At 42.6% G+C, this 15541-nt stretch overlaps 1 non-coding gene across 1 annotated transcript; it reads right to left on the bottom strand.

Annotated features, from left to right (window-relative positions):
* Window positions 1–2994: 2994 nt before the first annotated feature.
* LOC118486082 lies at window positions 2995–3113 on the bottom strand. Its single transcript, XR_004877938.1, has one exon. It is a non-coding gene; the product is annotated as a 5S ribosomal RNA (ribosomal RNA).
* Window positions 3114–15541: the final 12428 nt, after the last annotated feature.

Raw genomic sequence — 15541 nt, 5'->3', positions numbered from 1 at the left:
CTACCAGGGGTCATTGTTTTTTGGATGTGCGTATTCTAAGGTATTTGAAAGGTGCATCTGGTAGGGGAATATTTTTTGAATAACAGTCTGGTCTAGAGCTGTCTACAGATGCAGATTCAGATTAGGTGAAGTTCTTGGTCTCTAGGAAGTCAGTCACAGTTTTTTTTTGCATTTTTTAGGAAGTTCTTTGATTGCTTGGAAAAGTAAAAAGCAGTCGACTATCTCACGATCAGCAGCAGAAGCTGAGTATCGTGCAATGTGTACTGCGACATGCGAGGTTATGTGTCTTATAAACCTGTCAAAGGACCAAATTCAGTGTCTTTGTCTGTTAAATTGTTTTGTGATAATACTGCAGCGATGTCAATAGCTGCTAATCCGGTGTTTCACGATAGAATGAAACACTTTGAGTTGGATTTGTTTTTTATAAGAGACCAAATTCAAAAGGGGTGTATTTAAAGTAGTTGGTATATCAACTGAGAATTAAAGAACTGATATATTTCCGAAAGGGTTGTCTATTTCTCAACATGATATGGTTTGCAAATGGTTAAGTTTGGTTTGTTTAATAATAAAAGTGAGGGGGGGGGGTGTTTAAAATTATACATTATTAAACACAATTTTATTATTTCTATACGTTTTACATACTGTTATTTTTGTTTGTTATACATGGGTTGGATGCTATTGCTATATGGATCGAGATGGACTTGTACCAGGGAACCTGTTGTTGCAGTTGGGCTTATAAAGATTGCAAGTACTAGGGAACTATTGGGCTTATTCTTGAAGGCCTGTGGTTTGTTAAGTGTGTTATAACAAAAACAAACCTAGGTTATCCGGATCAGTTATAACATACCATACCCGAGTTGGCTATATAAGTTTGTACTCGGGTGTCAGAAGTGTATCTGAGATTTTTACCCCTTGGTTCTCTGTTATCTCTCTCAAGTGCGATTAGATTTTTCTCTATCTGAGAATCTCGTTGATTCTCTGGTTTTGTGAATCTGTTTGATCGTTGGAGAAGATCATCGTGTTAGTGATCTTCTGAGAGTGTTGAGAGTTGTGTTTATCTTAGATCATGTTATGTATTTCTTGTTCAGAATATTCAAGGGGTTAACAATCTTTGGTTTGGGTATTTCTATATTATGTCTGGTTGATACCATATTTTTGATAATATGAAAACATGTGTTTCGACGTAGCTTATTGAACTCCATGCAACCTATATAATCATTGCGATTGGATCAAAACATAAAGAAATCAAATTTATACCGTACAATTATAACGTATTATATGTGATCAAAACAGTTATAACGGATATGCTGACGCGTATAATTAAAAGAGGTTAATTGGAACTTTAAAAAAGGAAAAAAAACCCGCAATTTGACTCCACTTGGATCGAAACAAAATTTACAAAACATTCATAAAAGTCACAAAAACATATTATATTTGACCTGACTTGTTTCCCAAAAAGTTTACGTCGAAACATACACCAACTCAAATTTATACCGAAACGTACATAAAAATATGTACGTAAAATTTGTTTTTTAAACGAAAACGTATTATATTTAACCAGACTCGTTTCCATAAAAAGTTCACGTCAAAACGTAGAGCAAATCGAATTTATATCGACACGTACATAAAAATATGCATATAAAAATTAGTTTTTCTTAAGTAAAGGAGATATAGTTGTAAAGTTGAAACAAATTATTGTAAAAAATTCAATAGGTTAAATACGTTTGTAAAAGATCATGCCAAGTAGCACTAATGCTACAACAGTGCCAGTGACCACCAACATCAGAAGAGCTCGTAAAAGTAAAATAAATAAAAAAAAGTAAAAAATAATACCGAACGAAAAACAGACGTAAAATCGTTGAACCACGCACTCCAGTTGCAGTGTGTTAATACGAAAAAATAGCAAATGTAAAACGTAGAAAAGAATAACTAAGTCGGTCCAGGACCCGCGTGTTGTGATGAACTTGTCAAACAAAGAAAAATAGATGTGTTGCGCTTGCCTGTCAAACGGGAAAAACAGACGAAAAAACATTGAATCCCACACGCACGTTGTGGCGTGTTGACTCGAAAAATTTATAACGAAACTTAAAACGACAAACTTATGAAAGATGAAAAGTATGGGGGACCAAAGTTGAAAATAAAAAAAAAAGTGTTGGGGGTTAAATTGCAACAGATGATATTTTTTTTTGTTAAAAATAAAAAAGTCAAAGAGGTAAAAATACAAAAGATTAAAATCTTTGGGTTAAAAGTGAAAAATACAACTTTTTTTTTGAAAAACTCCCCGTACCAATGTTACAACCACATATAACATATATCTATTGCTAATTTATAGTTTTGAAATTAAATGAAAAATATAGCTCTTAATTTATATTTTTCACGTCATCCTAAAGATTAAAAATAATAAATAAAACCTGACACATCATCATGTAACCTGATAATTACATAGTATTAGAAAATATCATTAAACTCTAGTGACTTTAGAGAGAGAAAAAAAAAGTTTCAGTAATAACTTAATTGAAACAGTTGACAAACTTGATTACATTTCTATGAAGTTACCAAAAAACAAATTCCATGTTGGACCGGCCCTTGTTTAGCTGAATAAAATAACCAACCCTTGTATGGCCTCCGTTACGAGTCTCGTGCATGCCAAGCACGCTTAACTGCAGAGTTCTGATAGTATCCGGTGCATTAGTGCTGGTATGATCGCAACTGAAAGACTACAATCTCCTTATTTCTTTATACTTTTCCACGCCTTAATCTCATGCACACCTGAGCTCCCATGTATGGCCTCTGTTACGCGTCTCGTGCGCGCCGTTCACCGCGCGCCTTCGTCAAGTCCATTCCTTTGACAAAGTCGGTCACTCCTGTCATCCTTAAGCTATCATGCCTCCGGCCCCCACGTCGTCCCGTTCCAACGAACACGGCCACTTGGGCCCGGTGAATCAATGATTAGAAAAATATATATAACCAAAAAAACAAAAACAGATAAAAAAAGGGTCGCAACACGAGGACTTCCCAAGGGGTCACTAATCCTAGTACCACTCTCGCCCAAGCACGATTAACTACGGAGTTCTGATGGGATCCGGTGCATTAGTGCTGGTATGATCACAACTGAAAGACTACCATCTCCTTATTCCTTTATATCTTTACACGCCTTAATGTCATGCACACCTGGGCTCCCATGTATGGCCTCTTCTACACGTCTAGTTCGCGCCGTTCGCCCGCGCGCCTTTGTAAAGGCCATTCGTTTGACAAAGTCGGTCACTCCCGTCATCCTTAAGCTATCACGCCTGTAGGTCCCCCGGAGGTCGAGGTTAAACCTTATCCTTGTTATGTTTAACACACTAGCAAGTGCGGAATCCAAGCTAGAGTGCAAACCGGTAGTTTATATGAGAACACAAGCTACAAAGAGAAAGGTAGACACACGAGATATCAAAGTTTTCTCTTGTATTTCAGTGGACAAGGTTACAGCCCTTGACCAAACTGAAAATGCTCTCTACTAGACTTAGTTCACTCACACAGACTTTCTATCTTTCTGTCTAAAACTGTCTCACTGTGAAGTGAAACCATACATGACTATATATATCCATAACAGACCATCTGGTCGAAGGATCAAATTGTCTGATCGAAAGATCATCTATCGACCAGACACCTATCGAAGGATCCACATATACCTCGAAGGATGGTATATCCTTCGAGGTCCATCTACATCCATCGAAGGTTATCTTTCGAGCTCATCGAAGGATATAAACAATCCTTCGATGACTCATCCTTCGACACAACAACTTACAAATCATGTGTTAACTGTTTGGCCAAGTCAAACCAGGAGGATGGTTGACTTGTTCAAACTTACATCAAAACACATATTAACAACACAAGACGTAAACAAGACTAACAAAAGACATCGTTTTATAACATTACAAAATACAGACAAAGTACAGACATAAGTGCACCAACAAACTCCCCCTTGGCTGTAGCTTTGTCTCGATCTTCGTGTCTTCACGTCTCTGACGTCCTTTCAACCGTCAAGTGATGCGTTGACCATGCACTTCCCGCATTCACAAGTAGGTTGAAGCAATACAAGGCCATCTTCTGAAACTTCATTGCTTGTTCCCGATCCCTAACCAAGTAGTTGATCTCGTGATCCTTAAGAACAATAATATCCGACCTGGACATGTTAGTAATCCACATCGGATCTATTATTCGAAAGTTCTCCTGACTGTCTTGGAATAGGATCACCGCTTCTCCAGTATCTGCATCATAAACCCAGCAACGAAAGTTACCCAGAAAATCTGTCTTCATTTTCAACAACGGTATCTTCTTCATCAACTTCGGAGGTTCATAAACCAAACGATAACGAGCAGTATTTGTATCTGGATCAAGCGTAAACCTGATCTGCTCGTATCGAGGAAACCGCGGCTTGTATAACGGATCCTTCCAACCCCTTCTTCGTTCCAACCTGATCTTCTTTGCAAACAGATCCACCATCTTGTCTTCGACTCGATTAATAACCTCCAGCTGAGCCAAAACTGCAACATCATAATAAGGAAGTGAAAGAATGCTGAGAAGAGACCTGAAGTACTGAAGGCCGCATTCTCGCTTCACAACCATGCAGTGAAGCTCCTTGATGAACATCCAGCTGATAATACGACCTCAAGCCTGATTCTTTTCTAGATTCATGTAGTTGACTTGATCCAACGGAGGGAGCGGAGGAGGATTCCTAGCTAGGAAATCCGCTCGCCATTCGTTCACGGTTTTCTTGAGCTGTAGGAGAATCTGAAGAAAGATTAGCAAATTCTGCTGTCTTCGCCGCCACTGTCACACCCCAACCGATGGCGGAATCATCGGGGCGCGGCACTGAGCGAAACAGATTGTTCAGAAGTTTCCACAACAACTATCATACAATTCAGTTATATAACACGTCCCATACCGTGTCCCAAACAATAACAAGTTATCATAGAAATCAACTAAACAATATGGGAACTGTTCCGACAACTCAAATTCTTAATTATTACAGACCGAAAGTAAATATTGTTTTAAGACTTCTAGACGGCTAACTATAGATCTTACTGACTACAGGTGCCAGTACAAGATCTACAGATAATTATGGCCCTGGAGCAGGTATATGGACACTGTCCTAAGGTCACTGGCTCCTAGAAGCTTATTATTGCCTCGCTTCCCTAGCACGCTAGTAGCTTAAACACCTGTCACATACGTTAAAATAAAAGTCAATACATATAATGTAAAGGTGAGTACACAAGTTTGATATAGCATATAGAGTTCGAATAGTTTACGCATAACCAAGCACGTACACAAGGGCAAACGATGCATGTAAATTATCAACATGGGACCATCGATACCAATGACTTCGAGTTGACTGTCCGAGACAGTTCGCAATACATGATTACCACCGTAATCCATGCAAGAAATTGTCCTTAGCAACCCCCGTGTGAACGGGTGCTGAGTCCAAACTATAGTACTACGTTGCTAAAGCAGGCAGATAGCACTCCACGTGTAAACATAATAGACAGCAATCATTTAGACAAGTAATACATGCAAGTAGGTTAGCGTTCAAATAGTTTGTGTTGTTTGTGAATTTGATAGATTACGTATGTAACACCCAAAAGTGCTGAAAGCAAAAAGGGATCGAGTATACTCACAGTGGTTGATCGTGGATTGAAGGGAGCACTGAGAATAGGTTAGCCTGAATAGTTCGATAACACAACGATGAGTAACGCGGAGTGAGTAAACAATGTACTTGGATCGAGTAGGCCATTCGATCGGACAGCAGTTCGATCGAGTGGGCTGTTCGATTGGTTTGAGAGTCCGTTCGAACATCTATTCGATCGGCCGGCTGGCTCGATCGGCTGGTTCCTTCAAGTGGATTGTTTCTTCCTTTGATGTGAAGGATGTGTTTGTGTATGATGGTTTGTACTACCTTTCAAGTTGGCCGATCGAACAGCTGTTCGATCGGTTAGCCCAACCGATCGGTTAGCATTCCATTGTTTTCAAATATGTCACTCGATCGGCTGGCGTGCTCGATCGGGTGACATCCCAATGTTTCGAAAAGTCTAAGTGTTGAAGTATAGTATCTCATGATTCGAGCAGTAATGATTACAATCGAGTGGCGTAGTCGATCGAACAGTACCTCGTCAATACTACACTTCATGAGTTTGTGGGTCTAAGTGCTAGTCGATCGGTTAGCCTAGCCGATCGGCTGGCATAGTCGTTCGGTTGGGCTGTTCGATCGAACAGCCTAGCCGTTCGGCCAGCTTCTCGATTCGGTTAACCTATCACTTAACACTTGGTTATTCCCGTTAATTGTTGATGTTTTAGAGATATTTTGACTACGAGTTGAACCACAAAGCTGAAGTCCCTACTTAGTCTACTGACTCGAGCAGGAATCACCCAAGCTCGGCCAGAGGCGGTTTGGAACTTAAGTTTAACGTTTAACCCGGAATCGGTATATCTCTCGGTAGAACCCGAATCTTGAACCATGTGTTTGTCTAGATTGATTTGTAAATCGGTTCAAGTCCCGTTTTCACCTTTTTGAGTGTAAAAGAGTTGAAAGATAGATGAAAACCCATCTTCCAATCCTTTCCCACCGTGAAATGTTAAGATCTTTGGAAGATTTTAGGTTATTTATGTGGAAATCGGTTAGATCTAGCTTATTCATGGTTGAATGAAGTCAAGAACATGAAGTTCTTGATGAACACCAAGAACACCATGATGACATCACTCAAGAACACCTAGATCTTGGTGATTTCATGGATGAAATTCAGATTTTGAAAGATAGAAAGATGGAGAATCGATTAATGAACAAAAACGTACAAGGATTAGAGCGAAATACTTACCGGTTTGAGAGAAATCTGAGATTTAGTGAGAAGAAGAGGCTGGTCGGTCAGAGCTTTTCCAAAAGTGGAAAGCTTGACAAGGACAGCCCTATTTATAGGCTTCCAAAAGAGGAAAGGGTCAGCTGATCGAACAGCATCCCTGATCGAGCAGCTGCCCGATCGAACAGCCTGTTCGATCGGCTAGCCTGTTCGATCAGGTTGCCCTGTTCGATCGGCTAGCCTGTTCGATCAGGTTGCCCTGTTCGATCAGCTAGCCTGTTCGATCAGGTTGCCCTGTTCGATCGGCTTGCCTGGTTTTGAGTGTTTCGCGACGATTTCTGATATTTCGAGTTCGATGAACGATGATTTGAGAATGATAGAATTCCTAATCAAATTACTTTTAGTAGTAGTCGAGACTATACTTAGCATACAAGCATCCTTACAACTATTTCGGGTTCGATTTCCATTGAGTTTGATTCGCCTTTGAGTCTTGATTGATTTGATTGATTCACCACACACTTTAACATAAAAGTAAACATGCACAAGTAACATATAAGGCACACACACACGTATAAAAAGTACTAAAATCCCCACACTTGAGTTCGGTGATTGATTTGATTAGCTTGATTATTGATTGACTAGCTTTATTGCGTTGTTACTTCCTATTATTCACAGTCGATCGTTGATTCACAGTTCGATTATCGGTCGATTAGTTTGATTATACAACACTTACTCCAAATAATATGAAAATCAAAATGAAACTAAAATGAAATTAATCTTTATTAATCTTTAATTCCAATAACAGTCAACACTTGACTTTGACTTTTGGAAAACACGGGGTGTTACAGTCTCCCCTCCTTTAGGGAATTTCGTCCCGAAATTAGGCCGAGAACCGTACATTGCCGTGTGATTTTTACCAATTTGATGCTTCAGATCTAACTGAATAACTGCGGGTACTTGGCCTTCATGTCACTTTCGAGTTCCCAAGTGAACTCCGCGCCTCGTTTGCCTTCCCATCGTACTTTTACAATAGGAATGCGAGAGCGTCTGAGTTGCTTGGTCTGTCGGTCCATGATTTCGACAGGCTTTTCCACGAAGTGTAGCGTCTCGTTGACCTGAAGATCGTCGAGTGGTATTATTGCGTCGTGGTCGGCTACGCATTTTCGAAGGTTTGAAATATGGAAAGTCGGGTGGACATTGCTGAGTTCCTCCGGTAATTCGAGTTTGTAGGCAACTTTACCGATCCTTTCCAGAATCTTAAAAGGTCCAACAAATCGAGGCGCAAGTTTCCCTCTTTTGCCGAATCGGACTACTCCCTTCCAAGGCGATACCTTTAGGAGCACGTAGTCGCCAACTGCAAATTCGCGGGGCCTGCGTCGTTTATCGGCGTACATCTTTTGTCTGTCCCGGGCCTTTACCAAATTTTCCCTTATCTGGTGGATCTTGTCAGTCGTTTCTTGCAGAATCTCGGGCCCAGTCAGTTGTGAATGACCGACCTCGTGCCATACAATAGGCGAGCGACATCTCCTACCATACAAGGCTTCGAAAGGTGCCATTTCGATGCTGGAGTGATAGCTATTATTGTACGAAAATTCGACCAACGGTAGGTGTTTGCTCCAACTACCACCAAAATCGATAACACACGCACGGAGCATGTCTTCAATAGTACGAATCGTTCTTTCAGTCTGCCCGTCGGTTTGCGGGTGGAATGCGGTACTCAAATTCAGCGTCGTACCAAGAGCTGCTTGAAAAGTTTCCCACAATCTCGATGTAAACCGAGCATCGCGATCAGAAATGATGTCTCGAGGCGTACCATGATTCTTAATGATCTCGTCGGTGTAGATTTGGGCTAGCTTGGCCACCTTATAGTCTTCTCGTATTGGCAGAAAGTGGGCTGATTTGGTTAGACGGTCGACTATAACCCAAATACTGTCGTGACCTGATGGCGTGGTCGGAAGCTTAGTTATGAAATCCATAGCTATGCTTTCCCACTTCCATACGGGTATCGGCGGTTGTTCGAGTAAGCCTGAAGGTCTTTGGTGTTCAGCCTTGACTCTTGCACAAGTTAAACAGCTACCAACATATAGAGCAATATCCCTTTTCATCCCAGGCCACCAATACTTGTAGCGAAGGTCCTGGTACATTCTGTCCGCACCGGGATGAATGGAATATCGGGATTTGTGGGCTTCGTTCATGATGATCTTTCGCAAATCTGTCCTTCTCGGAACCCAGATTCGGTCCAGATAATAGAATATCCCGTTGGCTTTGCTCACGAGCTGAGTTCCATCGTGATAGATTCGTTCTTTCTTCAACGTACGCTCGTTAAAGCAAGCGTGTTGTGCTTCGCGGATGAGGGCTTCGAGGTTATACTGAGCCTGGATGTTTCGAACACCTATCACGTAATTCTTTCTGCTGAGGGCGTCTGCAACTACATTCGCCTTGCCTGGGTGATAACGGATCTCACAGTCGTAATCGTTGAGAAGTTCTACCCATCGGCGTTGACGCATATTGAGTTCCCTCTGGTTAAAGATATGTTGTAGGCTCTTGTGATCGGTGAAGATCGTACACTTTGTACCATACAGGTAGTGTCGCCAAATCTTTAAGGCAAAGACAACTGCGCCTAGCTCAAGGTCATGGGTTGTATAGTTCTTCTCGTGGATTTTGAGCTGTCGAGATGCGTAAGCTATAACCTTGTCTCGTTGCATGAGCACACAGCCAAGTCCAAGGTTTGAAGCATCACAATAGACAACGAAGTCATCGCTTCCGTCCGGCAGTGTAAGAACTGGTGCATGGCACAGCATGTGTTTGAGGGTTTGGAAGGCAGTCTCCTGTGCGGTTCCCCACACAAAAGGCTTGTCTTTATGAGTAAGGGAGGTAAGCGGTACAGCAATCTTTGAGAATCCTTCGATGAATCGCCGGTAGTAACCTGCTAATCCGAGAAAAGAGCGAACTTCTGACGGATTCTTTGGCGTAACCCATCCCTTGACTGCCTCAATCTTTGCAGGGTCAACGTGTATACCCCGACTATTCACAATATGACCCAGAAATTGAACCTCCTCCAACCAGAACTCACACTTGGAGAACTTGGCGTAGAGTTGGTTTCCCTGAAGCAACTCGAGAACCAATCGCAAATGCTGCGCATGTTCGGCTCTCGATCTGGAATAAATCAGGACATCGTCGATAAATACAATGACGAAACGATCTAAGAACGGTTTACACACGCGATTCATCAGATCCATGAAGACCGCGGGTGCGTTGGTCAGACCAAAAGGCATGACAACAAATTCGTAGTGGCCGTATCGGGTTCGAAAAGCGGTTTTGGGTATGTCTTCTTCTTGAATCCGCAACTGATGGTAGCCTGCACGTAGATCAATCTTGGAGAAACACTGAGCACCTTGTAGTTGGTCAAACAGATCATCGATTCTTGGTAAGGGGTATCGGTTCTTGATGGTCAGCTTGTTCAATTCCCGGTAATCGATGCACATTCGGAACGACCCGTCCTTCTTTTTGACGAAAAGGACTGGTGCGCCCCATGGAGAAGTGCTCGGGCGAATGAAGCCTTTTTCAAGTAACTCTTGGAGTTGGTTTGAGAGTTCTCGCATCTCAGATGGAGCGAGTCGATACGGAGCTTTGGCCACTGGGTTGGCTCCTGGAATAAGGTCGATTCGAAAGTCGATATCACGACTTGGAGGTAATCCAGGAAGATCATCAGGGAACACCTGAGGAAATTCTCGGACAACGGGAACATCCTTGACTTCAACTTTCTTTTTCTTGTCCGTCTCTGCTACAACAATGTTGGCCAAGAAGGCTCGATATTCCTTGCGGAGATATTTGCGAGCTTGAAGACAGGACATGAGCTTGAGATCTTTTGCAGTAGTTTCACCATAAACACATAAAATATCACCACTAGCTAACACAAATCGAATCATTTTATCGAAGCACACAACTTCAGCATGGTTTTCGCGAAGAAAGTCCATGCCTACTATGACGTCGAAACTTCCGAGCTGCATCGGGATAAGATTGATCGGGAATATATGATTGTTGAGCTCGAGAGTACAATCACGGAGCACAGAATTGACAGCAATGGTTCTTCCGGTAGCGACTTCTACTTCGAAGGGTGACGAAAGATAAGAGCGCTTACGTCTAAGAAGTTTCTCAAACTCAAATGACACAAAGCAGTTATCGGCTCCAGTATCAAACAAACATGATGCATATATACCATTCACGAGGAACGTACCGTTGACCACGTTGTTATCAGCTTGAGCCTGACGTGCGTTGATGTTGAAAGTTCTGGCGTGAGCGGCTTGCTGTTGAGGCTGTTGTTGCTGTTGCTGGGGTTGTTGAGCTTCTTGTTTCACCACTCTGTTCGGGCACCGGTTTGCGAAGTGGTTAGGGTCACCACATGCAAAGCAGGTCCGAACATTGTTTGCCGGGGCCTGTGCAGCTTGATGAGCTTGAGGAGCTTGAGGAGCAGGTAGCAGGGCTTGGTTAACAGCAGCCTGAGCTTGCGTCTGACGGGGACCATAGCGACAACTCGCAGTGAAATGCCCGTAGACGTTACAGTGAGCACAGAAACGGCAGGCCACACCCACCGGATGATGATAAGAACATGTAGCACAGAGTGGGTGGGGGCCGGTGTACGCACGCTTCGCTGGCGGCGCATTGATCACTGGCGCTGAACGCTGTGGCTGTTGCTGCTGGGCTGGTACAGACTGTAGTGGAGCAGCAGTGGTTGCGGCAGCGCAACTTTTGTTCTTCTTTCTTCTTCTCGAAGACTTGGAGGCTTGAGTGGTGGTGTTGTCGGTTGATGCGGCGGTGACTTGATGCAGGGGCTTGACTTGCTTATCCCAGAAACCAGCCTTCACCCGCTTGTCATTAATCTCAGCGGCGAGCAGGTAGGTCTCCTCAATCTTTGCGGGCTTTGAAGCTAGGACAAAATCCGCTACACAGTCAGGAAGAGCGCGGATGTATTTTTTGATGGTCATGTCGGGAGTCTTGACCTGGTCTGGACAGATGATGCTTAACTGCTTGAAGCGAGCAGTGAGACCGGCGTTGTCACCCTTGTCTTGTTTAATACCCCAGAATTCATCCTCCAACTTATGACGCTCATGGGAGGGACAGTATTCTTCGATCATGATTTCCTTCAGCTTCTTCCATGACAGAGCATAGGCTGCGTCGTTTCCGCGCTTGTTTCTTTCAGCAGTCCACCAGTCCAAAGCACGGGACTGGAAGACGCCAGTAGCATTGAGAGTCCGGAGATTATCTGGGCATCCACTTTGACGAAAGGTGACTTCTATCGAGTCAAACCAGTGAAACATAGCCGTTGGACCATCCTCACCGGTGAACTCTTTTGGCCCACATGCCTTAAATTGCTTGAAGCTAAAAGCAGTCTTGCTGGATTCTTTCGGAGCATCAGCTTGTGACATCTCAGATGATTTGCTGGCGTTCTCATAAACCTCACTCACGGCCTTCGCCACGGTCTTAGAGATGATAGCAGCCAGACGTCGATCTCTTTTCTCCTGGCGGGTAAGACGCGAGCGTGATCTAGGTTGTCCAGATGACGACATGGTCTGCAATAGACATCGTCACAGGCTCAACACAACGAATTCGAGTCTCACACGTTTCTTAGATCTCTAAAGCTTAGAATCACGTCGCATCTCTCGTCTCGTAACACATATAATCACATAAGCACATAATCATAGAGGCACATAAGCACAGAAGCAATTAGGGCACATAAGCAATTAAGCAAATAGAGCACTTAATTTCCTAAACACGTACGCAATTTTATCACAGAGGTAGTCAGAAAACAGAAACCTATAACCACAAGTCGAGTGCCGTTCGTTTTGCGTATCGGATAGCACCACATTGTATCGTCTATCTTAGTCGTATAGCGTAGCATAGCACACTGGTTTCGTTTAGATCACATCAACAGGGATTTGAATCGAGATAGGATAGTAACAAAGGTCACGCAGATTGATAACAAATGGAGTAACCAACAAATCTTAAAACACGTAAACAGGTAAATCGTATAAAATCAACAAAGCAACACTCAAAATCGGAAAATGGATTGTCTGCGGCTACTAGACTTCGACTAACCATGGCAATTTAACTATTCACAGTTGACTTGTCGTCACTTTCGGCTCTAGGGGACATGTTTCTGCCTCGATTCTTGGGCATTATGCATGCGCATTCTAGGCCATACTCGTGAGTTCAGGTCGTTGGAGTCCGTCAAGTGCCTTGGCGAGATAAAATAAAGTCGGAATAACTGCCAAGGTTAGGGTTTCACCCCTAGCTCAGCAATTTCTTCCTTGTTTTAAGAAAATCCAGAGGAAAGTTTTCATCAAATTAAGGGTTTCAGCCCTGATTTGGTATAATTCTCCCCCGTTTGTTGATAGAAAATCGCACAAAATAATTGGCAAAATTCGTAATTTAGGCAGGAATTCGCGGGTTTCACTCCTAATCCCGTCCAAATTACAAAATTTGGCTCGGAGTTCGGATGTAATGATAAAATAGAAGGAATCAACATAAAATAAGCACATAAACTTGGTCTCTTGGTTCCTAACTATAGTCTAGGTCTCTAAGACAGCGATCCGGACTAGATCGTGTCTAACCTAATTCCCTATAGTTATGGCTCTGATACCAATCTGTCACACCCCAACCGATGGCGGAATCATCGGGGCGCGGCACTGAGCGAAACAGATTGTTCAGAAGTTTCCACAACAACTATCATACAATTCAGTTATATAACACGTCCCATACCGTGTCCCAAACAATAACAAGTTATCATAGAAATCAACTAAACAATATGGGAACTGTTCCGACAACTCAAATTCTTAATTATTACAGACCGAAAGTAAATATTGTTTTAAGACTTCTAGACGGCTAACTATAGATCTTACTGACTACAGGTGCCAGTACAAGATCTACAGATAATTATGGCCCTGGAGCAGGTATATGGACACTGTCCTAAGGTCACTGGCTCCTAGAAGCTTATTATTGCCTCGCTTCCCTAGCACGCTAGTAGCTTAAACACCTGTCACATACGTTAAAATAAAAGTCAATACATATAATGTAAAGGTGAGTACACAAGTTTGATATAGCATATAGAGTTCGAATAGTTTACGCATAACCAAGCACGTACACAAGGGCAAACGATGCATGTAAATTATCAACATGGGACCATCGATACCAATGACTTCGAGTTGACTGTCCGAGACAGTTCGCAATACATGATTACCACCGTAATCCATGCAAGAAATTGTCCTTAGCAACCCCCGTGTGAACGGGTGCTGAGTCCAAACTATAGTACTACGTTGCTAAAGCAGGCAGATAGCACTCCACGTGTAAACATAATAGACAGCAATCATTTAGACAAGTAATACATGCAAGTAGGTTAGCGTTCAAATAGTTTGTGTTGTTTGTGAATTTGATAGATTACGTATGTAACACCCAAAAGTGCTGAAAGCAAAAAGGGATCGAGTATACTCACAGTGGTTGATCGTGGATTGAAGGGAGCACTGAGAATAGGTTAGCCTGAATAGTTCGATAACACAACGATGAGTAACGCGGAGTGAGTAAACAATGTACTTGGATCGAGTAGGCCATTCGATCGGACAGCAGTTCGATCGAGTGGGCTGTTCGATTGGTTTGAGAGTCCGTTCGAACATCTATTCGATCGGCCGGCTGGCTCGATCGGCTGGTTCCTTCAAGTGGATTGTTTCTTCCTTTGATGTGAAGGATGTGTTTGTGTATGATGGTTTGTACTACCTTTCAAGTTGGCCGATCGAACAGCTGTTCGATCGGTTAGCCCAACCGATCGGTTAGCATTCCATTGTTTTCAAATATGTCACTCGATCGGCTGGCGTGCTCGATCGGGTGACATCCCAATGTTTCGAAAAGTCTAAGTGTTGAAGTATAGTATCTCATGATTCGAGCAGTAATGATTACAATCGAGTGGCGTAGTCGATCGAACAGTACCTCGTCAATACTACACTTCATGAGTTTGTGGGTCTAAGTGCTAGTCGATCGGTTAGCCTAGCCGATCGGCTGGCATAGTCGTTCGGTTGGGCTGTTCGATCGAACAGCCTAGCCGTTCGGCCAGCTTCTCGATTCGGTTAACCTATCACTTAACACTTGGTTATTCCCGTTAATTGTTGATGTTTTAGAGATATTTTGACTACGAGTTGAACCACAAAGCTGAAGTCCCTACTTAGTCTACTGACTCGAGCAGGAATCACCCAAGCTCGGCCAGAGGCGGTTTGGAACTTAAGTTTAACGTTTAACCCGGAATCGGTATATCTCTCGGTAGAACCCGAATCTTGAACCATGTGTTTGTCTAGATTGATTTGTAAATCGGTTCAAGTCCCGTTTTCACCTTTTTGAGTGTAAAAGAGTTGAAAGATAGATGAAAACCCATCTTCCAATCCTTTCCCACCGTGAAATGTTAAGATCTTTGGAAGATTTTAGGTTATTTATGTGGAAATCGGTTAGATCTAGCTTATTCATGGTTGAATGAAGTCAAGAACATGAAGTTCTTGATGAACACCAAGAACACCATGATGACATCACTCAAGAACACCTAGATCTTGGTGATTTCATGGATGAAATTCAGATTTTGAAAGATAGAAAGATGGAGAATCGATTAATGAACAAAAACGTACAAGGATTAGAGCGAAATACTTACCGGTTTGAGAGAAATCTGAGATTTA

The sequence above is a fragment of the Helianthus annuus genome, chromosome 13, assembly GCF_002127325.2.
Source record: "Helianthus annuus cultivar XRQ/B chromosome 13, HanXRQr2.0-SUNRISE, whole genome shotgun sequence".
NCBI classification, from domain to species: domain Eukaryota; kingdom Viridiplantae; phylum Streptophyta; class Magnoliopsida; order Asterales; family Asteraceae; genus Helianthus; species Helianthus annuus.
The sequence above is the reverse complement of the archived record's forward strand: the minus strand, read 5'-3'. Positions and strand labels throughout refer to the sequence as shown.